The sequence below is a fragment of the Rhinoraja longicauda genome, chromosome 17 (assembly GCF_053455715.1).
Source record: "Rhinoraja longicauda isolate Sanriku21f chromosome 17, sRhiLon1.1, whole genome shotgun sequence".
Lineage (NCBI taxonomy): Eukaryota > Metazoa > Chordata > Chondrichthyes > Rajiformes > Arhynchobatidae > Rhinoraja > Rhinoraja longicauda.
The window spans coordinates 7,384,314-7,408,510 of NC_135969.1; the positions used below are offsets into that span (position 1 = coordinate 7,384,314).

The following is a 24,197-nucleotide window of genomic DNA, read 5'->3' on the forward strand; positions in this document are numbered from 1 at the left end:
GGTTGGGACCAATGCACAATTTGGCCAAGTTGGTGTGCATTCCACAGCTTCCTGAAGCAAACAGAAGCGGTCATTGTTTCCCAGTGACAGTAAATAGACAATAGGTGCAGGAGTAGGCCATTTGGCCCTTCGAGCCAGCACCACCATTCAATGTGATCATGGCTGATCATTCTCAATCAGTACCCCGTTCCTTCCTTCTCCCCACACCCCCTGACTCCGCTATCCTTAAGAGCTCTACCTAGCTCTCTCTTAAACTGTGGGCTCTGGAATCAGAGTTGTGCACATCCCAGCTGGGTGAAACCAGTAAAACTGTGTCCATGAAGAAAGGAAAGTGGAACATAAGGAAATAAGTGACAGGAGTACAATTAGACCATTCGGTCCATCAGGTCTCCTCCGCCATTCAATCGTGGCTGATCGATCTCTCCCTCTTGACCCCATTCTCCTGCCTTCTCCCCATAACCTCTGACAGCCGTGCTCATCGTGTTGGGCAGTGGCCTCACGTGATCCCAAGGCACTTCACAGTCGGTGACATACTTGTCAGCTGTTGGCACGGTGATCATGTAGGAAACACAGCAGTCAAATTTGTTCAGAGAAAGCTCCCGCAATCAGCAATATGGTAAATAGGCACAAAAGGCTGGAGTAACTCAGCGGGACAGGCAGCATCTCTGGAGAGAAGGAATGGGTGACGTTTCGGGTCGAGGCCCTTCTTCAGACTGATTTGATCTTTCTCATTCCTTCTCTCCAGAGATGCTGCCTGTCCCGCTGAGTTACTCCAGCATTTTGTGTCTATCTTTGGTTTAAGCCAACACCTGCAGTTCCTTCGTACACAGCAATATGGTAAATACTGGATAAGTTGTTTTCACTGGACACTGCAAGGGCCAGGAAGCGAGTGGGCAAGATCATCTCTGACCCCTCTCACCCTGGCCACAAACTCTTTGAAGCACTTCCCTCTGGAAGGCGACTCTGGACTGTCAAAGCAGCCACAGCCAGACATAAAAATTGTTTTTTTTCACGACTAGTAGTTCTACTCAATAACCAAAAGTCTGTAATCTCTTTTTTGCTCTGGTTTATTTTCACTCACACGTTTAGACCGTAATGTTGCATCCTTATTGTTTTGATGTGTTTATGCTTTATTCTTAATTGTTAACTGTATGTTTGTATTGTCATTTGTGAGCAGAGCACCGAGGCACATTCCTTGTATCTGCATACTTGGCCAATAAACTTACTCATTCATTCATTCATTCATTCATTAATGACTGGTACATTTATTGGTTAGGACTCTGGCGAGAACTTGTGGGTGGGCACAGTGGCAGCAAATAGCGGGCAGCATAGACAATAGGCAATAGACAATAGACAATAGACAATAGGTGCAGGAGGAGGCCATTCGGCCCTTCGAGCCAGCACCGCCATTCAATGTGATCATGGCTGATTATTCTCAATCAGTACCCCGTTCCTGCCTTCTCCCCATACCCCCTGACTCCGCTATCCTTAAGAGCTCTATCCAGCTCTCTCTTGCATGCATTCAGAGAATTGGCCTCCACTGCCTTCTGAGGCAGAGAATTCAACAGATTCACAACTCTCTGACTGAAAAAGTTTTTCCTCATCTCAGTTCTAAATGGCCTACCCCTTATTCTTAAACTGTGGCCCCTTGTTCTGGACTCCCCCAACATTGGGAACATGTTTCCTGCCTCTAACGTGTCCAACCCCTTAATAATCTTATACGTTTCGATAAGATCCCCTCTCATCCTTCTAAATTCCATGTGTATACAAGCCTAGTCGCTCCAGCCTTTCAACATATGACAGTCCCACCATTCCGGGAATTAACCTAGTAAATCTACGCTGCACGCACTCAATAGCAAAAACCTACGCTGCACGCACTCAATAGCAACCAGCACCAGCATAGTGACAGTTGCTGCCTTACACTGCCAGAGACCCGGACCGATCCTGAGGATGGGAGCTGTTTGCACAGAGTTTGTCTGTTTACCCCGTAGGTTTTCTCCAGGTGCTCTGGTTTCCTCCCACCTTCCTCCCAAAGACGAGCAGGTTCGTAAACTAATATGTGTAGGAAGGAACTGCAGATGCTGGCTTCCACTGAAGAAAGACACAAAATGCTGGAATAACTCAGCCGGGACAGACAGCATCTCTGGATAGAAGGAATGGGTAACTTTTCGGGTCGACCATTCCTTCTCTCCAGAGATGCTGCCTGTCCTGTTGAGTTACTCCAGCATTTTGTGTCTACAGGTTTGTAAGTCAATTGGCTTCTGTAAATAGTCCTTGGTGTGGTCGGCATGGACTCAGTGGGCCGAAGGGCCTGTTTCTACCCTGTATCTCTCATCTAAACTAAACTGAAATCCCTGCTCTCCTACAGAACAGCCTCACGGGGTCAGATCAGTCCATGCGCTAGGATAGGCCGGGCCTCAGCTTAAAACCTCCACTCGAACCAGAAATTCACCAGCACTTCCAACAGTCAGCAGCCTCCACTCCAGTTATGCTGGAGCGCCAGCTTAGTATTTTTAATCCCATCAATGTGGGACTGGGAACCCACGAATGCCTCGTTGTGAAGCAGGAATGCCCCCAGCTGAGTCACACCACTCCATTCACTCGACAAACACTAAAGAAGCTCGGATCTGCGGGATAGAATCGCCTCTGTATGTTGAATCATGTTACACCGACTTTTGTTTAAAATATATATAATTGGTGACCAGACGATGACTTTAAATGATCATGAAGTTGGCTGGCGGCAAAATAGCTGAGGGACACCTGTGCACAGTTAATGTGCTGCAAGGCAGGTACATCAAAGGGTCCACATGTGAACCAGTTGCCAGTGTAAAATACTGCACTACATCCGGTAGGCACAATAAACTCTTAATGGGGAAAGGTCGCCCGGGGTACTTAGATCTGTTTTTAATACAAGGGAAAGCTATTTTGAAATGTGTTTGTCACATGCATGGGCACTAAGTAATTGTGTAGAGAGAGAGAGAGAGAGAGACAGAGAGAGAGAGAAAGAGAGCGAGAGAGAGAGAGAGAGACAGAGAGAGAGAGAGACAGAGAGACAGAGAGACAGAGACAGAGACACAGAGAGACAGAGACAGAGACACAGAGACAGAGACAGACAGAGAGAGAGCGAGAGAGAGAGAGAGAGAGAGAGAGAGAGAGAGAGAGAGAGAGAGAGAGAGAGAGAGAGAGAGAGAGAGAGAGAGAGAGAGAGAGAGAGAGAGAGAGAGAGAGAGAGAGAGAGAGAGAGAGAGAGAGAGAGAGAGAGAGAGAGAGAGAGAGAGAGAGAGAGAGAGAGAGAGAGAGAGAGACAGAGACAGAGACAGAGAGAGAGACAGAGAGAGAGAGAGAGAAAATGTAAAAAATTCAATAAAATAAGAAAAATATATTTTGAAAAAATCAGTCTGGCGACACCAGATTTTAAAGAACTAGACGATATATCAAAATTAAGAATAATCCTTGGCGAAGGAAATACGGCACATCTTGGAGCACAATACGTAACAGCATGCCACAACCTGAGAGACAGTGAATGACCAACATGTACACATACACTCACACATAAATTGACACTAAGGAAAGTAATATCGACCTGCTAAACTTGCTACCTTGCTGTACTGTTTACAACTGCAAGAATGAGTAGCAATCGATAAAAGGCTATAAATGTATTGCATGAATATATATATATATATATATATATATATATATATATATATATGTACAGGGGCATATCGACCCATGCATTGCATATTTGTATTTATGTTCATGCATTTTAAATATGTATGTTATGTTCTATACTTTGGCAATATAATGATGTATCTTATCATGCCAATAAAGTATTTTGAAAATTGAAAATAAATTGAGAGAGAGAGACAGAGAGAGAGACAGAGAGAGACAGAGAGAGACAGAGAGAGATAGAGAGAGAGAGAGAGAGAGAGAGTTAAGTGAAATAAATAACTTTTCTGTGAAGAAACGTTTCTCATTTCTGATTTTGGCAGTGAATCTCGAGAGGTTTTAGCACAGGATTCTGCTCCACATTGTTTAATAGCTCGTGGGTTTACCGAGGAGGCACGTACGACAAACGCCCCGGTCACGACTCAATGAAGGCCGGGCAAAGCTTTCCGCGGCCTCTCCGCCGACCGGCAGCCGATCGCTCGACCAGAGACGGCCGGAAGATTTTCAGGCTCCTGCACGAACTTTCCCTCCATGGGTTTAGGCAGCCGATCAGAAGGGCACCTTCAACCCCAGCCCACCGCCCCCCCCATTCCCCCCCCCCCCTCACCCCCCTGAATAAAATGCAGGCCTTTTTAAAAATTCTCCACAGTGTCGGCATTAAGCCGGCTTTTGTTGTCACTAATTCGCACCACGCTGAGATCCCTCAGCTGGGAGCAAGAGACGCACCATCTTTAGGGCTGCCTACATCGCTGTGGCTCCCATGGCCTGTGCTGGTTAACTTGTGTTCTCCAGAATGAATCCAGTCAATTTATTCCCTCAAAGTGCCCCCCCCCCTCTAGTTAACAGCTACCCTGTTTTTCTTTTATGGAACCAATTACACAAAGCAGATGTTAAGCAAGTATCCAGATACCTTCTGTTCTGTTTGGGGGGAAAAAAATGGTTTTAATCATTTTTTTGCTTGAAGTAAACTGCAGGATTAACAAGGTTGAGCAGCGGGTGCCTTTTTTTTAACTTTACTTCCCCTCCTTCTTTATTGTGTTAGAAAATCTTTCAATGGGAGCTATAGTCTTCTTCTCCCTCAGTGAAGCCACCAATATTCATCCGCTGGTCTGCACAGTGCCATGGTAGCCTTGTCCTTGTTGAGCATGGCCATCACACTCAGTCAGGCCCAACCTCATCCGATCAAGGTCCACATTTAACCCAGTGAAACCCTGCCCAGATTGGGTACAACACTGAATTCAAGATGATCCAAATCAAGCCGCAATGAAGTCAACAGTTGTCTGGCGTAACCCGGAGTTCCATCGGGTATGAAATGTTTTGGAGAGATCTAGAGGCGCAGATAATGTGTAGGAAGGAACTGCAGATGCTGGTTTTCACCGAAGATGGACACAAAATGCTGGGGTAACTCAGCGGGACAGGCAGCATCTCTGGAGAGAAAGAATGGGTGACGTTTCGGGTCGAGACCCTTCTTCAGACCGGATTGTTTCTGGTTCTCACGTCTGAAGAAGGGTCTCGACTGGAAACATCACCCATTCCACCAGGTGGCGCCGTCAGCGACGGCAGTCTCGCCAATGGTCTGTCTGTCTTTTCGTCTTTTTTTGTTAATTTTAGTGTGTTTTAAAAAGTATGTGTTAATGTTTTATGTGTGGGGTGGGTGGGGAACCTTTTTTCAATCTCTTACCTTGCCAGAGATTTGATTGTTTTCCGGATCGTATCTCCGGTCACTCTGCGGCCTAACATCGTGGAGCTGGCGGCCTTGCTCGAGACTGACTTTGAGCCCCACCGCGGGGCCGTGGACTTACCATCAGAGCCGATTGCTTGCCTGGGATCAACGCTCCAAGTGCGACCTGCAGATTTCAACATCGAGGAGCTAGCAGTCTCGGGTCGAGACTGATGTCGGGAAGCTCCAAAGTGGCAGGAGGTTCAACCAGCCCCGACCCACGGTCTGATCGGCTGGTGCGGGGGAGCTGAGATCCCGCCCGATGCGGCGGCTTGATCGCACCAACGCGGAGGGCCCGACTGCCGGCTACGGGAGCCAAGATCATCCCGTCAATGGAAGGCTCGAGGCCCCCGATCGCGGGAGAACAAAGAAGGGGAGAAGATTGAACTTTCTTTGCCTTCCATCACAGTGAGGAATGTAGAGGAGTCACTGTGGTTGATGTTCATGTTAAAAAATTATTTGGATATAACATATAACATATATATATATAACATATAACAACTACAGCATGGAAACAGGCCTGTCCGGCCCTACCAGTCCACGCCGACCATTCTCCCTGACCTAGTCTCATCTACCTGCACTCAGACCATAACCCTCCAATCCCCTCCTATCCATATACCTATCCAATTTACTCTTAAATATTAAAATCGAGCCAGCCTCCACCACTTCCACCGGAAGCCCATTCCATACAGCCACAACCCTCTGAGTAAAGAAGTTCCCCCTCATGTTACCCCTAAACCTTTGTCCCTCAATTCTGAAGCTATGTCCCCTTGTTGGAATCTTCCCCACTCTCAAAGGGAAAAGCCTACCCACGTCAACTCTGTCCGTCCCTCTCAAAATTTTAAAAACCTCTATCAAGTCCCCCCTCAACCTTCTACGCTCCAAAGAATAAAGGCCCAACCTGTTCAACCTGTCTCTGTAGCCTAAGTGCTGAAACCCAGGCAACATTCTAGTAAATCTCCTCTGTACCCTCTCCATTTTGTCGACATCCTTCCTATAATTTGGCGACCAGAACTGCACACCATACTCCAGATTTGGCCTCACCAATGCCCTGTACAATTTCAACATTACATCCCAACTTCTATACTCGATGCTCTGATTTATAAAGGCAAGCATACCAAACGCCTTCTTCACCACCCTATCCACATGAGATTCCACCTTCAGGGAACAATGCACAGTTATTCCCAGATCCCTCTGTTCCACTGCATTCCTCAATTCCCTACCATTTACCCGGTACGTCCTATTTTGATTTGTCCTACCAAAATGCAGCACCTCACACTTATCAGCATTAAACTCCATCTGCCATCTTTCAGCCCACCCTTCCAAAAGGCCCAAGTCTCTCTGTAGACTTTGAAAATCTACCTCACTATCAACTACTCCACCTATCTTAGTATCATCTGCATATTTACTAATCCAATTTGCCACACCATCATCCAGATCATTAATGTAAATGACAAACAACAGTGGACCCAACACAGATCCTTGGGGCACGCCACTAGACACTGGCCTCCAACCTGACATACAATTGTCAACCGTTACCCTCTGGTATCTCCCATTCAGCCATTGTTGAATCCATCTTGCAACCTCACTATTAATACCCAACGATTTAACCTTCTTAATCAACCTTCCATGTGGAACCTTGTCAAATGCCTTACTGAAGTCCATATAGACAACATCCACAGCCTTGCCCTTATCAATTTCCCTGGTAACCTCTTCAAAAAATTCAAGAAGATTAGTCAAACATGACCTTCCAGGCACAAATCCATGTTGACTGTTTCTAATCAGGCCTTGATTATCCAAATAATTATATATATTGTCCCTAAGTATCTTTTCCATTAATTTTCCCACCACAGACGTCAAACTAATAGGTCTATAATTGCTAGGTTTACTTTTAGAACCTTTTTTAAACAAAGGCACAACATGCGCAATGCGCCAATCTTCCGGCACCATCCCTGTTTCTAATGACGTTTGAAATATTTCCGTCATAGCCCCTGCTATTTCTGCACTAACTTCCCTCAATGTCCTAGGGAATATCCTATCAGGACCTGGAGACTTATCCACTTTTATATTCTTCAAAAGTGTTCGTACCTCCTCTTCTTTAATCCTCCTAATTTCCATCACTACTCTACTTGTTTCGCTTACCTCACATAATTCAATATCCTTCTCCTCGGTAAATACCGAAGAAAAGAAATTGTTTAATATCTCCCCCATTTCTTCCGGCTCAGCACATAGCTGTCCACTCTGACTCTCTAATGGACCAATTTTATCCCTCACTATCCTTTTGCTATTGACATATCTGTAGAACCCCTTGGGGTTTACTTTTACATTACTTGCCAAAGCAGCCTCATATCTTTTTTTCGCTTTTCTAATTTCCTTTTTAAGATTCCTTTTACATTCTTTATATTCCTCAAGAACCTCATTTACTCCCTGCCGCTTATATTTATTGTATATCTCCCTCTTTTTCCGAACCAAGTGTCCAATTTCCCTGGAAAACCATGGCTCTTTCAAATTATTATTCTTTCCTTTCCACCGAACAGGGACATAAAGACTCTGTACTCTCAAAATTTCACCTTTAAATATCCTCCATTTCTCTATTATATCCTTTTCATAAAACAACAATTTCCATTTCACTCCTTTTAAATCCTTTCTCATCTCCTCAAAATTAGCCTTTCTCCAATCCAAAATCTCAACCCTTGGTCCAGATTTGACCTTCTCCATAATGATATTGAAACTAATGGCATTATGATCACTAGACCCAAAGTGCTCCTCAACACATACCTCCGTCACCTGACCCATCTCATTTCCTAACAGGAGGTCCAACACTGCCCCTTCTCTGGTAGGCACCTCTACGTATTGCTGCAAAAAACTATCCTGCACACATTTTACAAACTCCAAACCATCCAGCCCTTTAACAGAATGTGATTCCCAGTCTATATACGGAAAATTGAAATCACCCACAATCACCACTCTGTGCTTACTACTAATATCTGCTATCTCCTTACATATTTGCTCTTCCAATTCTCATTCCCTATTTGGCGGTCTATAATACACCCCTATAAGTGTTGCTAAACCTTTCTCATTTCTGAGTTCCACCCAAACAGCCTCCTTAATCGAGCCTTCTAGTCTGTCCTGCCAAAGCACTGCTGTGATATCCTCCCTGACAAGCAATGCAACACCCCCACCTCTTGCCCCTCCGATTCTATCACATCTGAAACAATGAAATCCTGGAATATTTAATTGCCAATCGCAACCCTCCTGCAACCATGTTTCACTGATCGCCACAACATCATACTTCCAGATGTCAATCCAGGCTCTAAGCTCATCCACCTTTCTTACAATGCTCCTAGCATTAAAATATACACATTTAAGGGACCCATCATTTCTTATTCTCAATTTATTTCTTTTCCCTTCTTTCTCTCCTACATATTGGGTCTGAGTGTTTCCCTTTTCTGCCTCCTGCCTCACACACTGCCTATTAGCTATCTGTGTTTGAGTCCCTCCCCCCAACCGTACTAGTTTAAAGTCTCCGCAGTTATTTTAGCAAATCTCCCCGCCAGGATATTGGTTCCCCTCGGGTTCAGATGCAACCCGTCCTTTTTGTACAGGTCATACTTCCCCCAGAAGAGGTCCCAATGATCCAGAAACTTGAAACCCTGCTCCCTGCACCAGTTCCTCAGCCACGTATTTATCCTCCACCTCACTCCATTCCTATTCTCACTATCGCGTGGCACAGGCAGTAAGCCTGAGATTATTACTTTGGAAGTCCTTTTTTTTAACTCTCTTCCTAGCCCCCTGAATTCTCCTTTCAGGACCTCTTCCCTTATCCTACCTATATTGTTGGTACCTATATGTACCACGACCTCTGGCTCCTCTCCCTCCCCTTTCAGGATATCCTGGACACGCTCAGACACATCCCGGACACCGGCACCAGGGAGGCAAACCACCATCCGGGTCTCCCGACTGCGTCCACAGAAACGCCTATCTGACCCCCTCACTATAGAGTCCCCTATTACTACTGCTCTCCTCTTCCTTTCCCTACCCTTCTGAGCAACAGGGCCGGACTCCTTGCCAGAGGCCCGGGCACCGTCGTTGCCCCCAGGTAGGCTGTCCCCCCCAACAGTACTTAAACAGGAGTACTTATTTCCAAGGGGTACAGCCACCGGGGTACTCCCTAGTCCCTGCCTCTGTTCCTTGCCCCCCCTAACAGTGACCCACTTGTCTACCTCCCGTGGTCTAGGAGTGACCACCTCCCTGTAACTCCTATCTATAACCTCCTCACTCTCCCTGATCAGACGGAGGTCATCAATCTGCCGCTCCAGGTTCCTAATACGGTCCCTTAGGAGCCCCATCTTGTCACACCTGGCGCAGATGTGGATGTCTGGAAGACTATCAGACTCCCAGATTCCCCACATCTGACACCCAGAACAAAAAACTGCCCTGGCAGTCATACTCTCCAAACAAAGCCCCGCGCTCGGTTACTAAACCTACCGCCCGGCCGCTACTCCAACCGCTCCAACCGCCCACCCAAAAGAACTGAGTGATCTCCTGGGAGAGGCGAAAAACCGGATAAAAAACCCAGGCCAATTTGGGAAAAAATCCGGGAAATTCCTCTCCGACCCCAAGCTAGGCGATCGAAACTAGTCCGGGAGATCACACAGGTCTTACTCCTTACTATCCCCACACAATCCCCACACACTACTTCCCAAGCAACACAGCTAGGTGCTGCTTGCTACTGCTGCTTGCTGCTGCTGCTACTGCTGATTGCTGCTGCTGCTACTGCTGATTGCTGCTGCTGATGGGAGATTTCCTCCACTCATTCTGTAGATTTCTCCACTCATTACCTGTGGCTCCCAAATTTTACATTAAAGATTGAGGAATTGTGGGTGATTTCAATTTTCCGTATATAGACTGGGAATCACATTTGCCATACAGTCACACCAATAAAGAGCAACAAAACATCCTCATCCTCCGGCAGCTTGTTCCATGCACCCACCACCCTCTGTGTGAAAGAGTTACCCCCCGGATTCCTATTAAATCTTTTTCCCTTCACCTTGAACCTATTTCCTCTGGTCCTCGATTTCCCTAGACTGGGTAAAAGACTCTGTGCACCTACCCGATCTATTCCTCTCATGTTTTCAGGTGAGAGGAGAAAGATTTAAAAGAGACCTGAGGGGTAATTTCTTCACGCAGAGAGTGATGTGCGCGTGGAATAAGAGGAAGCTTGGGGGTGGGTACAATGGTGACGTTTAAAAGACATTTAGACAAGTCCATGGATAGGACAGGTTTAGAGAGATACAGGCCAGAAATAGGCAAATGGGGCTAACTCGGTTTTCACACCTGGTCAGTACGGATGAGCTGGGCCAAAGGGCCTGTTTCTGTGCTCTCTGTCTCTATGACTCCAGAAGGCAGGTTAAAATGACCTCTGCCTCTGTTACAGATGTCAAAATCTAATGGCTAGGAGAAGGTAGCTGCATCCCTGTCCTGCACAGGGCTTAAGTTATACGGAGGGATTGGACAGGCGGGGATTTTCTTCCCTGGGTTGTAGGAGGCTGAGGGAGGCTTATACTCGCTGGAATTTAGAAGACTGAGGGGGGATCTTATAGAAACATATAAAATTCTTAAGGGGTTGGAGAGGCTAGATGAGGGAAGATTGTTCCCGATGTTGGGGAAGACCAGAACAAGGGGTCACAGCTTAAGGATAAGGGGGAAGTCTTTTAGGACCGAGATGAGAAAACATTTCTACACACACAGAGTGGTGAGTCTGTGGAATTCTCTGCCACAGAGGGTAGTTGAGGCCAGTTCATCGGCTATATTTAAGAGGGAGTTAGATGTGGCCCTTGTGGCTAAAGGGATCAGGGGGTATGGAGAGAAGGCAGGTACAGGTTACTGAGCTGGATGATCAGCCATGATCATATTGAATGGCGGTGCAGGCTCGAAGGGCCAAATGGCCTACTCCTGCACCTATTTTCTATGTTTCTATGTTTCTATAACATTTTAGATGTGGATAACTTGAATGCCCAGCAGCGAAGACAACTGCAAAAAGTTGTGAGCACTGCCCAGTCCAGCATGGGTTCTGAACTCTCCACCATCGAAGGGATTTACTGGAATCACTGCCCCAAAAAGGCAGCCAGCATCATCAGAGACCCACACACTCATTTCACCCCTGCCATCAGGAAGAAGGTACAGGAGCCTGAAAACTGTAACATCCAGGAACAACTTCTTTCTTACAGCCATTAGGCTATTAAACACGACAACCTCAAATAAGCTCTGAACTACATAGACTATTATTGGTATTGTTGCTTGGTTTTTATGTGTACATGTGCATGTGTGTGTGTGTGTATATATATATGGTGATTGAATGGCGGAGTAGACTTGATGGGCCGAATGTCCTATTTCTACTCCTATCCTTTATGACCTTATGACCTTATTCCAAAAACAGTGGAAGTCAGAAATAAAATCAGAAAATGCTAGAAATGTTCAGCGGGTCAGGCAGCATCTGTGGAAAGAGAACAACAAAGTTGATGGTTCAGGTGGATGACCTCCTGGCTGAAACTGTTGAAAAGTAATTGAAAAGCCTGATTTAGTTTCTCCCCACTATAGATAACGTCTGACAAGCTGACCTCCTCAGTCTGAAGAAGGGTCTCGACCCGAAACGTCACCCATTCCTTCTCTCCCGAGATGCTGCCTGACCTGCTGAGTTACTCCAGCATTTTGTGAATAAATCCACTTCCAGTACTTCCTGATCCAAGTTAAAAATGTCAGTATTTGCATTATTTTGTTTCCTTTCAACGTTTGACTTTCTGGGTGTTCACCTTGCCATCCTCACTTCACAGATGGCGTAACAACAATAGATTAACTTCTCGTTCCATTTACCGTCATTGGAAGTTAGACACAAAAAGCTGGAGTAACTCAGCGGGTCAGACAGCATCTCTGGGGAAAAGGAATAGGTGACGTTTCGGGTCGAGACCCTTCTTCAGACTGAGAGTCAGAGGAGTGGGAAGCGAGAGATAAGGAGGGTGATGTAGAGAGATATGGTGTCAGTGGAATCTTGCCTTGTGAAATGTGGCAGAAACATTTACGTCCGCACACATTACTGTACTCAAACATAATTCATTGGCTATGATGTGCTCGGGAGATAAGGGTACGTACAGTATAAATGAGAGTTATTCCACAGGATTAAAATGTGCCATTTGTGACAATGTTCAAAGTTCAGGTTTTCTAAATCTGGTCAGGTATTTTGAATAGCCTTAAGCATGCTGCCCAGAGTATCCACATTTGTGTTTCCTGGTATATACAGCAGGTTAGAAATTATGAAAAATTACTATCTGGAAACATCATTAAATCACCACAGATAATTTCCTCCGTTCTGTGAATTGAGACCTAAACTATTTTCTGCAGAACAAGTTTGTGATTCATTTACGTGGAATATGTAAACAAAGTGTTCCTCTATTCCTGGAGTAATATATCCCACTGATGTAAAATGACGTTAGTATTGAACCAAGATTGACAATAAATGCTGGAGTAACTCAGCGGGACAGGCAGCATCTCTGGAGAGAAGGCACGGGTGACGTTTCGGGTCGATGCCCTTCTTCAGACTGGGAAGGAATGGGTGACGTTTTGGGTCAATAGACAATAGACAATAGGTGCAGGTGTAGGCCATTCGGCCCTTCGAGCCAGCACCGCCATTCAATGTGATCATGGCTGATCATTCTCAATCAGTACCCCGTTCCTGCCTTCTCCCCATACCCCCTGACTCCGCTATCCTTAAGAGCTCTATCTAGCTCTCTCTTTTGAATGCATTCAGAGAATTGGCCTCCACTGCCTTCTGAGGCAGAGAATTCCACAGATTCACAACTCTCTGACTGAAAAAGCTTTTCCTCATCTCCGTTCTAAATGGCCTACCCCTTATTCTTAAACTGTGGCCCCTGGTTCTGGACTCCCCCAACATTGGGAACATGTTTCCTGCCTCTAACGTGTCCAACCCCTTAATAATCTTATGTTTCGATAAGATCCCCTCTCATCCTTCTAAATTCCAGTGTATACAAGGGTCGAGACCCTTCTTCAGTCCCGCTGAGTTACTCCAGCCTTTTGTGTCTATCTTCGGTTTAAACCAGCACCTGCAGTTCCTTCCTACATACTTAGTATTGAACCATATCTCCTCTACAATGTGTGAGCTTCCAAGAACAGATACTGCAGATGGTTGCTTTGAAAGAACTCTATGACATCAGGACTGACTAGCCCGCTGATTCCACATGAGTTAACAGCACAACTGTTAAAGAGGCAATTGTACCATTGAAGTGTGGAATTTCCCAAATTCCTCTGACATTGCACAACATAGGAAGCTAGATTTTAACCACTCGGATTAAATAAGCTGGTCGAGACCAACGGCTACTCTTGAGGTTAAGTCCAAGTGGAATTGGTACGCCACAGCTCAATGGATTTGGGAAGTCAAGGAGGAAACCATTAGATGTTACCTGAGCTTACCAGCAGCCTGGTCCTTGTTACGGGAACAAGGCAGAGACAACAAGGCAGAGGTGGCTGGGGAAGGGGGGGGGGGGGGGGGGCAGTGGGGAAATCAGCACCAGCAAAGAAAGAAGAACACAGTTGCTTCCTGTTATGTCCATGAAGAGCAGGAAGTGGTTAAACCTTTTGCATCACAGCGAAAAGGGAGTTGTAAATTAGATTGAAAATCGGAGGAAAATAGGCTGGAAAAAGATACCGCCAATGGGTTTACCAGTGCTCTTGGAATGGAATCTATACACTAAAACTCCCGTTTGTTATCTTGTTTGTGACTGAACTTCAGCCAAAACGGTACACGATAGCGCAACAATTTTAGGCCCACCTTACCCACCATTGTCACTTTAGTGATAATGCAAGTAGTTTTATTGAAATCGGTGTTATATTTTTAGTTATTCACATTTTTAAGTTTAAAAGGAGGGGAGGGGGAGGGGAGGAGGGAGGGAGGTGGGAAGGGGGGAGTGGGGGAGAAGGGAGAGGGGGGGGTTGAGGAAAGAGGGGAGGGGGGAGGGGAGGGTGCTGCAACCAATGCAGGAGAGGTTTGGCCCAACGGGTCCATTTGGTCTAGTAAAACATAAAGTCTAAAAAATGGAATTGACAGCACTGAGAGACATTTTCATGATATCTCAGCCATCAGGGAAACATGGCTTCAAGAGAGAATGGGAGAACAATATCCTTGATCACAGGGTTTTCACATGACACGGAAAGGGAAATTGGGAATAATAATATTAGTCAAAGTAATTACATCTGTAGAAAATCATATGATGCATGAAATACCAATGAATGGGGATGAATTAGTGAACACAGAAAAGGGAATTCACATTACCAGGAGTATACCACAGCCCACCAAACAGTCAGAAGGAGCAAGAACAATGTTCCCCATGTTGGTGGAGTCCAGAAACAGGGGCCACAGTTTAAAAATAAGGGGTAGGCCATTTAGGACTGAGATGAGGAAAAACCTTTTTCACCCAGAGAATTGTGAATCTGTGGAATTCTCTGCCACGGAAGGCAGTGGAGGCCAATTCACAGGATGTCTTCAAGACAGAGTTAGATATAGCTCTTAGCAATCAAGGGATATGGGGAGAAAGCAGGAACGCAGTACTGATTCTGGATGATCAGCCATGATCATATTGAATGGCGGTGCTGGCTCAGAAGGCCGAATGGCCTACTCTTGCACCTATTTTCTATGTCTCTATGTTTCTATAAGAGAAAAGATATAGGTAAACTTTGAGGTACATTTTAGATAGTCACGTGGTAGTGCAGGAAATAGAAGATTTGGATCGTGTACAGGCAGATGAGATCAGTGTAACTTGACATCATGTTCGGTACAAACATTGTGGGCCTAAGAGCCCATTCCTGCACTGTACTATTCTATGTTCTATGTGTTGAAAATGTTGACAGTAGTTATAGAAGATTTCAAATGCCCTAATGTTAGCACATCCAGAAAAAGTGTAAAACGTAGAGAGAGAGTGCAAAACATATTATAACGCATTTAAGTAAACATTTTAAAATCAGGATTCAAGAAGGAAGTGATGAAGCATCTCCAGTTACAGAGAATGAAGCTGGGCCAGTGGGAGGAGATAGGATCGGGAGCATTTTGATAATAGTGATCTTAATTCAGTTAGCTTCATGATAGTAAAGGCCATAACTGAACCAAGAGTATAATTTCTCATTTGGGCCAGAGGCAATTTTACAAAGCTGAGTTGAGATTCAGCAAACTGAAAATGTCAAATAAGAAATAGCAAAGACTAGAGAGCTTAGCTTGGAGATAAGGGAGGCAAGGTTTAAGAGAGATGTGCAGGGCCTTGTTGATGCTCAGGCCTTCAGTCGGTATTCAAGGAAATGATGTGAGGGTCCAGAGAAGGTGTTGGGAGCCTGGAACACACTGCCATGGGTTGTGGTGGAGGCAGTTATGATAGTGGTCTATACGAGATGTTTAGATATACAGGGAATAGAAGGATATAGATCACGTGCAAGAAAATTAAATAGTTTATCCTGGCATCATGTTCAGCACAGACATTGTAGGGTGAAGAACTTGTTCCTATACTACGTAGGGAAGAACTGCAGATGCTGGTTTAAATCGAAGATAGACACAAAATGCCGGAGTAACTCAGCGGGACAGGCAGCATCTCTCTGGAGAAAAGGAATGGATGGCGTTTCGGGTCGAGAAGTCTGAAGAAGGGTCTCGAACCGAAACGTCACCCATTCCTTCTCTCCAGAGAGATGCTGCCTGTCCCGCTGAGTTACTCCAGCATTTTGTGTCTATCGTTGCTATAATGTACTTTTCTATTTTCTATGTACCTGAGCTAATATGGGAGATAATACGATATTATTTTATACATTAGACATTGTTGTTTAAGGTTTGTAACTACTTAGGCATTAGGCACCTCTCTGTAACTAATGAAGGCGCTCTAGACATTCCTTACCCTTGACACGTGGCTGTAACTGCTCTGCTCAGGCGGATAATTAATGGTGGAGCGAGGAGGAGACACATATGAACCAGAATAGAAGATAATGGTGGCAGATAAAGAAAGACATAGGCCTTGGGGTGATGAATGGATGTGAGGGATGGACTAGCAGGGAAATAAGGGAGACGAAGTATGAAGGGATGTGAGCATTGAGATAAGGATAAATTACTGAATGGGATTTAATGGTGGCAGGACAGATGGGTGACTGCAAAGAAATGAAGCTCAGGCCTTCAGTCGGTATTGAAGGAAATGATGTGAGTGTTCAGAGAAAATGTGGACTCCCAAATGTGGACACCTAATTATTGTGGAGCATACAGAGCTAGGTGATGCATTTAGAAAGGAACGATTACAACAGATGACTACAACAGATTACGACAACGTATTCCTACAGATACCAAGAGCGCAGATCGCCAAGTCCACAAACTACAAGGCTGAAGCTCAACGGGAAATTGGGAGGTTAAAAGGAGCACATCAAATGAAAGAAACCCCCAAAATCCTGAATAAATACCTCAAGAGCAAGAATATCAGGACAGAAAAAGTAATGCCTAAAGGTAGACATTAGAAGTGAAATATACGGAATTGCTTCTAAATGACAAATGCTCCGTCTTGGCAAAGTCGCAGTTGGTGGAGATGATGTGGTCGAGGGAGGAGAGTGGGAAATATACGACTTGTCAAACATGGAATGAGAGGAAGCTCTGGAACCTTTAATAGTAGACGCGTCACCGACTCTGGATAAATGGTGTTCCAAACTGAGACAAGGCACAAGGGTAGAAGTAGCAGAGGCACCGACCATTATTGTCCAATCAACTCCACCTACTGCAGAGGAAGGCAGTCGATGTGCTCTGCTACTGCTTGAAGGGGGAAGACAGGGATAGACTAAATAATTACAGACCACGCAGCCTAACTGGCAAATTGCAGGAAAAAAAGAGTCTGACAAATGATGCAAATTATGGTGTAGAGAGGCAGAGATTAACCGGGAACAGGTAGCATGGCTTTGTCAAGGAAGACTGCCTTGAGCTGACATGATGGAATTTTTTTTCCGAGGCCTTACCAAGAGAGTTGGCGAGTGCCAACTGTGGTCAGCATGGGTTTCAGCGACACCTCTGACAAGTTCCCATGCACCAGACTGATCAGTGAAGTAAAAGGCCACAGGAGCCATGGACTGGTGGTAATTGCATTGGGGATCAGTTCAGTGGCTGGCAGCAAAGGGTAACGGCTCATGTACAGGAAGAACAGCAGATGCTGGTTTGAACCGAAGACGGACACAAAAAGCTGGAGTAGCTCAGCGGGATAGGCAGCACCACGGGAGAAAAGGAATAGGTGACGTTTCGGGTTACATAATAACATAGAAAATATTATTATATGAGCAGGCCATTCGAGCCAGCACCGCCATTCAACATGATCATGGCTGATCATCCAAAATCAGTACCCCGTGCCTGCTTTCTCCCCAAATCCCTCGATTCCGATAGCCCGAAGAGCTTTATCTAATTCTCTCTTGAATCCTCCGGAGCGTCACCATTTCCTTTTCTCCAGAGAAGCTGTCTGACCCGCTGAATCACTCTAGCTTTTTGTGTCCGTATAAGGGCTCATGTGACTGAGAGGCTGCCTGCGGTCAGGATAGTTAGCAAGAGACCAGGGCTAGGTCTCGTCTCCTGCATGGTATACATCAATAATTTGGATATGCCTGCAGAGGCAATGACTAAGAAGTCCGATGATGAAACCAACATTGGCATGGAGTCTCCTGTGTCTAATCTAATTTAGGATTAGAATACAGGAGCCAAAATAGTGCAGAATAAAGTTTGAAGGTATAGTCAAGTCAAGTCAAGTTTAATTGTCACATACATATACAAGATGTGCAGTGAAATGAAAGTGGCAACGCCTGCGGATTGTGCTAAACTACAAAACACAATAGAATTTTTTGTTTAACACAAAAAATAAATTAATACAGTAAATTAAATATGAGGCGTCAAAGAACTGCCAGAATGCAAAGGAGCAGTATGTGGAATTCAATCGAGAGGAGGGCCACAGCAAACAAAGCTAAGAAACACAATCGAAGATAATAGAGCAGAGCAAGATAGACCACTCGACCCTAAAACCCATAGGGTTTGGGGCCATTTTAGTAGACAGAAACTTGCACAAACATTTAAAAAGAAAAATAACAAAAACCTGTGAATTGATAGATGAGCTATTTTCTGCATTTTTATGGTATCATCACACATACTGTTCCCCCAAAACACTGATTACACTGCGAGAGGCATAACGAACGGTGGGATTTGCTTACTAAAATGGCGGACGTTCCGCTCCTTTGCGTACTACACTCCAGTATAGGCGATTTCGACGGAGTGGTCCATCTTGTTCCTCTGGTATCTTTGTGCATACCCAAGGTATACTGTATGAATAGCGGCCACCTACAGCGCTGACTCGAGCATGTTTGAACACAACATAAAGAGAAGGAAGCAGGGACCTGAGGAAGTGGGGAACCACATTGGAGTGAATCCCCACATGTCCTTGGACTGCTGGGCAAGGTGGTTGGGCACTACTTGCAATGTTTCCTGTATTCTTTGACGCTGACGCACTTCATATCACCAGTGAGACCACAGCAAAGAACAGTTCTGGATACAGTTCTGAACAGCACATCGCAGACGGTGTAAGTAGGCAGGGGAAGGGTGTGGAGAAGTACGAGGAGCTGGTCAGTTATGCTGTTCACAGGCTGTTTTCAGAAGGTCGTAAGTTCCAGGAACAGAATTAGGCCATTCAGCCCATCAAGTCTACTCCTCCATTCAATCATGGCTGAGCTACCTTTTCCTCCTAACCCCATTTTTCTGCCTTCTCCCCGTAACCCCCCTGACACCCGTACTCATCACCCTCACTTGTCCTTGAAACAATGAATGACGAGGAGAAATTTAGTAGAAGTGTAAGGTTATACGCAGGCCAGATCGGATAAACAGGAAGGGCATGTTGATCCCTTTGGCAGAAAGAGGAAGAACCGGGGGGCATATGTCTGAGGTCAATAGACAATAGACAATAGGTGCAAGAGGAGGCCATTCGGCCCTTCGAGCCAGCACCGCCATTCAATGTGATCATGGCTGATCATTCTCAATCAGTACCCCGTTCCTGCCTTCTCCCCATACCCCCTGACTCCGCTATCCTTAAGAGCTCTATCTAGTTCTCTCTTGAATGCATTCAGAGAATTGGCCTCCACTGCCTTCTGAGGCAGAGAATTCAACAGATTCACAACTCTCTGACTGAAAAAGATTTTCCTCATCTCAGTTCTAAATGGCCTACCCCTTATTCTTAAACTGTGGCCCCTTGTTCTGGACTCCCCGAACATTGGGAACATGTTTCCTGCCTCTAACGTGTCCAACCCCTTAATAATCTTATACGTTTCGATAAGATCTCCTCTCATCCTTCTAAATTCCAGTGTATACAAGCCTAGTCGCTCCAGTCTTTCAACATATGACAGTCCCGCCATTCCGGGAATTAACCTAGTAAACCTACGCTGCCTTCTCCCCATACCCCCTGACTCCGCTATCCTTAAGAGCTCTATCCAGCTCTCTCTTGAATGCATTCAGAGAATTCAGCAAGCAAATTAGCTGACATTCCCATCCCGGATTGAGTAGCCACTTTACTTGCAGCAAGTTTCGAAAATTCAATGATTCAGCCAAACTAAAACGACGTTTTGAATTTCCAGGCACGTTTTGTGGGCAGTCAGCAGCGGTCCCAGTAAGGAATGCTAATGAAAGGCTTGCACTTCCTTAACTACAAACGGGCAGTTCATACAGTGCTCAGACTTCACCGAAGCCGAAGATAGACACAGAATGCTGGAGTAAATCAGCGGGACAGGCAGCATCTCTGGACAGAAGGAATGGGTGACGTTTCGGGTCGAGACCCTTCTTCAGACTGACGTCAGGGGGGAGGGAGATACATAAGATAACGAAGGGTAAAGATGTGAAAACAGGGCAAAGGGAATGGAGATCAAGGAAAATGAAAAATAGATTATTGTTCGCTGGGAGAAGGTAACAACAAAGCAAACAGAGATAAAATGGAGTCGGAGACAGTAAGACTGGTGGGAGAACTGGGAAGGGGGAGGGGATGGAGAGAGAGGGAAACTTGAAGTTAGAGAAATCAATGTTCATACCGCTGGGGTGTAAGCTGCCCAAGCGAAATATGAGGTGCCGTTCCTCCAATTTGCGCTGGGCCTCACTCTGACAATGGAGGAGGCCCAGGACAGAAAGGTCAGTGTGGGAATGGGAGGAGGGGGAGTTAAGGTGTTTTGCAACTGGTTCTCCTTCACCAAAGCCGACCTCCACACTGCCGTTCGTGCATCAACGAGCTCTGCTGTGCACAGGACAGGCAAGCCACTGCCTGGGGGACTGGGTGCTCCAACAGCGAACTTTGAACTATGCACAAAGGTGGCAACATCAACGAGCAACATCAATATACTATATACTTGTTTGTTTGTTTGTTTGTTCCTGAACTACAGCCAAAACGGTACATGAAAGCTCGACAATTTTAGGCCCACCTTACTCATCGTCATCCCTTTGGTGCCAATGGAAGAAGTTTCATTGAAATCGGTGTTATATTTTTAAAGTTATTCACATTTTAAAGTTTAAATCTATCTCCTAGGGAGGGAGGATAAGGGGGGTTGAGGGGGATGGAGTGGGGGGGGGGAAGAGGGGGAAGGGGGGAGGGGGAGGGTAGGGGAAGGGGGGAGGGGAGGGAGGAGGGAGGGGGGGAGGGAAGGAGGGGGTGGAGCGGGGAGGAGGGGGAGGGGGGAGAGGAGAGGGGTGGGGAGGAAATGGTGTTGCACCAATGCAGGAGAGGTTTGGGCCCAACAGGTCCACTTGGTCTAGTCATCTTTAACTTTCTGTCTGCAATCTAGGTTTATTTGTTCATTTACTGCATGGAGCGGCCAAGCAGAATTGCCCCAAGGAAGTTGTTAGTGAGCAGCATCCCCGAGCCACTGTAGTCCTAACTGTGGTGTTCAGCAAAGTTTCACGATTTATACCAGGCGAGAGTGATCAAAAATCATCTGTAGTCAATCAAACTGCCTCAATGAAATTCAGTATAAAAGTGCCACTTTATTTTTTTTTTAAATTGTTATTCTGATGGCAGATAATATCATGCTGCTCTGGGACTAACGCTAGCTACAGGCCCAAAATAGGCACTACGCCTGGATGGACTCCTTTGCACTGAGCGGCACAGTGGCGCAGCGGTAGAGTTGCTGCCTTACAGCGAATGCAGCGCCGGAGACTCAGGTTCGATCCGGACTACGGGCGCCGTCTGTACGGAGTTTGTACGTTCTCCCCGTGACCTGCGTGGATTTTCTCCGAGATCTTCGGTTTCCTCCCACACTCCAAAGACGTACATGTATGTAGGTTAATTGGCTGGGCAAATGTTTTTAAAAAATTGTCCCTAGTGTGTGTAGGATAGTGTTAATGTGCGGGGATCGCTGGGCGGCGCGGACCCGGTGGGCCGAAGGGCCTGTATCCCTAAATCTAAAAAAATCTAAAATCTAAAATCGCTTTTAGTTTCGTTTAGGATTTGCAGCATGGAAACAGGCCCTTCGGCCCACCGAAGGATGAGGGGGGATCTTATTGAAACATATAAGATAATTAGGGGATTGGACACATTAGAGGCAGGAAACATGTTCCCAATGTTGGGGGAGTCCAGAACAAGGGGCCACAGGTTAAGAATAAGGGGTAGGCCATTTAGAACGTAGATGAGGAAGAACTTTTTCAGTCAGAGAGTGGTGAAGGTGTGGAATTCTCTCCCTCAGAAGGCAGTGGAGGCCAGTTCGTTGGATGCTTTCAAGAGAGAGCTGGATAGAGCTCTTAAGGATAGCGGAGTGAGGGGGTATGGGGAGAAGGCAGGAACGGGGTACTGACTGAGAGTGATCAGCCATGATCACATTGAATGGCGGTGCTGGCTTGAAGGGCTGAATGGCCTACTCCTGCACCTATTGTCTATTGTCTATTGAGTCCGCACCGACCCGCACACTAGTTCTATCTACACACCAGGGACAATTTACACAAGCCAAGTAAAATATACAAACCTGCATATCGTTGGAATGTGGGAGGAAAGCAGAGCACCCAGAGAATACCCCCACGTTAGGTAACACCTCAACAGCTGTTGCCATCAGTTCTATTTCGGCTCAGATAATTTCTCGATTTCTAAATGATCTCAGTGGACACAAGACTCTGCAGATGCATGAATCTTCAGCAGGAATCAGATTGCTGCACAAAGATACCAGAGGAACAAGATGGACCACTCCGTCGAAATCGCCTTTACTGAAGTGTAGTACGCAAAGGAGCGTAACATCCGCCATTTTAGTAAGCAAAACCCACCGTTCACGAAGCCTCTCGCAGTGTAATCAGTGTTTTGGGGGGAACAGTGTGTGTGATTATACCATTAAAATGCCGAATGTATCTCATCTATCAATTCACAGATTTTTGTTATTTTTCCTTTTAAATGTTTCTGCACGTTTCTGCCTACTAAAATGGCGCCATGACACACTACGGTTTTTGGGGTCGAGTGGTCTATCTTGCTCCTCTAGTATCTTTGTTGCTGGAGGCACTCAGCGGGTCAGGTGGCACCCGTGGATGGCATTGGGCAGTCACCGTTTTGGGTTGGAAAGTTCTTGGGTTGGAACCCACTGCCACATTTTTACCATGAACGTCCAATAATTTTTACACTTCCGTTCTTCTTTTCATCCTCGAATCGAGACTGAGCCATTTCCCATCAACAAGCACTCTCCCCCAACTCATGGAACCTGACCTCACCCTAGACACCTTTTCTTTCGATTCAATAGACAATAAACAATAGGTGCAGGACGAGGCCATTCGGCCCTTCGAGCCAGCACCGCCACTCAATGTGATCTTGGCTGATCATCCACAATCAGTACCTCTCACTTTCTTCGACTCAAAACTGTAGCCATGTAGGAAACGGAGATTACTTTAAACAAACCATCAGTGTTGTGCACCATCATAATCAGAACATTTAAGATTGCAATATTTATTTTAAATCGGTATATTTCCCAAGGTTGCACCATTAAAGACAAACAGGTTTAACAAACAAAAGGTTAACAAATAGGTTTAACAACCTGCAGAAAATGTATATTCCAATAATCTTAAAAATAAAGTACGAGTTGAGGGTTAAATTTCAGACATGCTATGATATTCGTTGAACACACCCAGGAATAACCAATCACTATACGCTTGGAGAAGAAGGGTCTGAAGAAGGGTCTCGACCCGAAACGTCACCCATTCCTTCTCTCCAGAGATGCTGCCTGTCCCGCTGAGTTAGTTACTCCAGCTTTTTGTGTCTATCTTCAGTTTAAACCGGCATCTGCAGTTCCTTCTTACACTATACTCTTGGTTATGTGCAAGCTGGAGAGGGGCAGCATGGAGGGAAACAACTGGATCTCAAAGTACCACATGCTACTAAAGACAAATTACAGATGTACACTCCTGGTACGCTGGGCTATGTTGGTATACGATGAAGATACACAGAGAAGTAATCTATGGCAAAGACAATAGATCGGTGATAATACGCAGAAGGGTTAGAATCAAGTTGACTATTTTAAATAATTACAGCGAATTATCGAAGATTCAATCACTAGTTTAGTTTATTGTCACGTGAACCGAAGTACAGTGAAAAGCTTTTGTTGCGTGCTAACCAGTCAGCGGAAAGACAGTACACGATTACAGTCGATCTATTTAGTGTATACTGTAGATACATGATACATGGTCATATTCTTTGAGTATGGAAGACTCTCCAAGAATGGGTTCAATTGGATTTCAACTTTTCTATATTGAATCGTTCAT

The 24,197-nt window shown here is 45.5% G+C and overlaps 1 protein-coding gene across 13 annotated transcripts in view; it reads right to left on the reverse strand.

Moving 5' to 3' along the window:
* The window catches only part of atp2b2 (ATPase plasma membrane Ca2+ transporting 2), a 1,022,617-nt gene that overhangs the window by 97,946 nt on the left and 900,474 nt on the right, over positions 1 to 24,197 (reverse strand). The gene's annotated exons all lie outside the window — the stretch shown is intronic.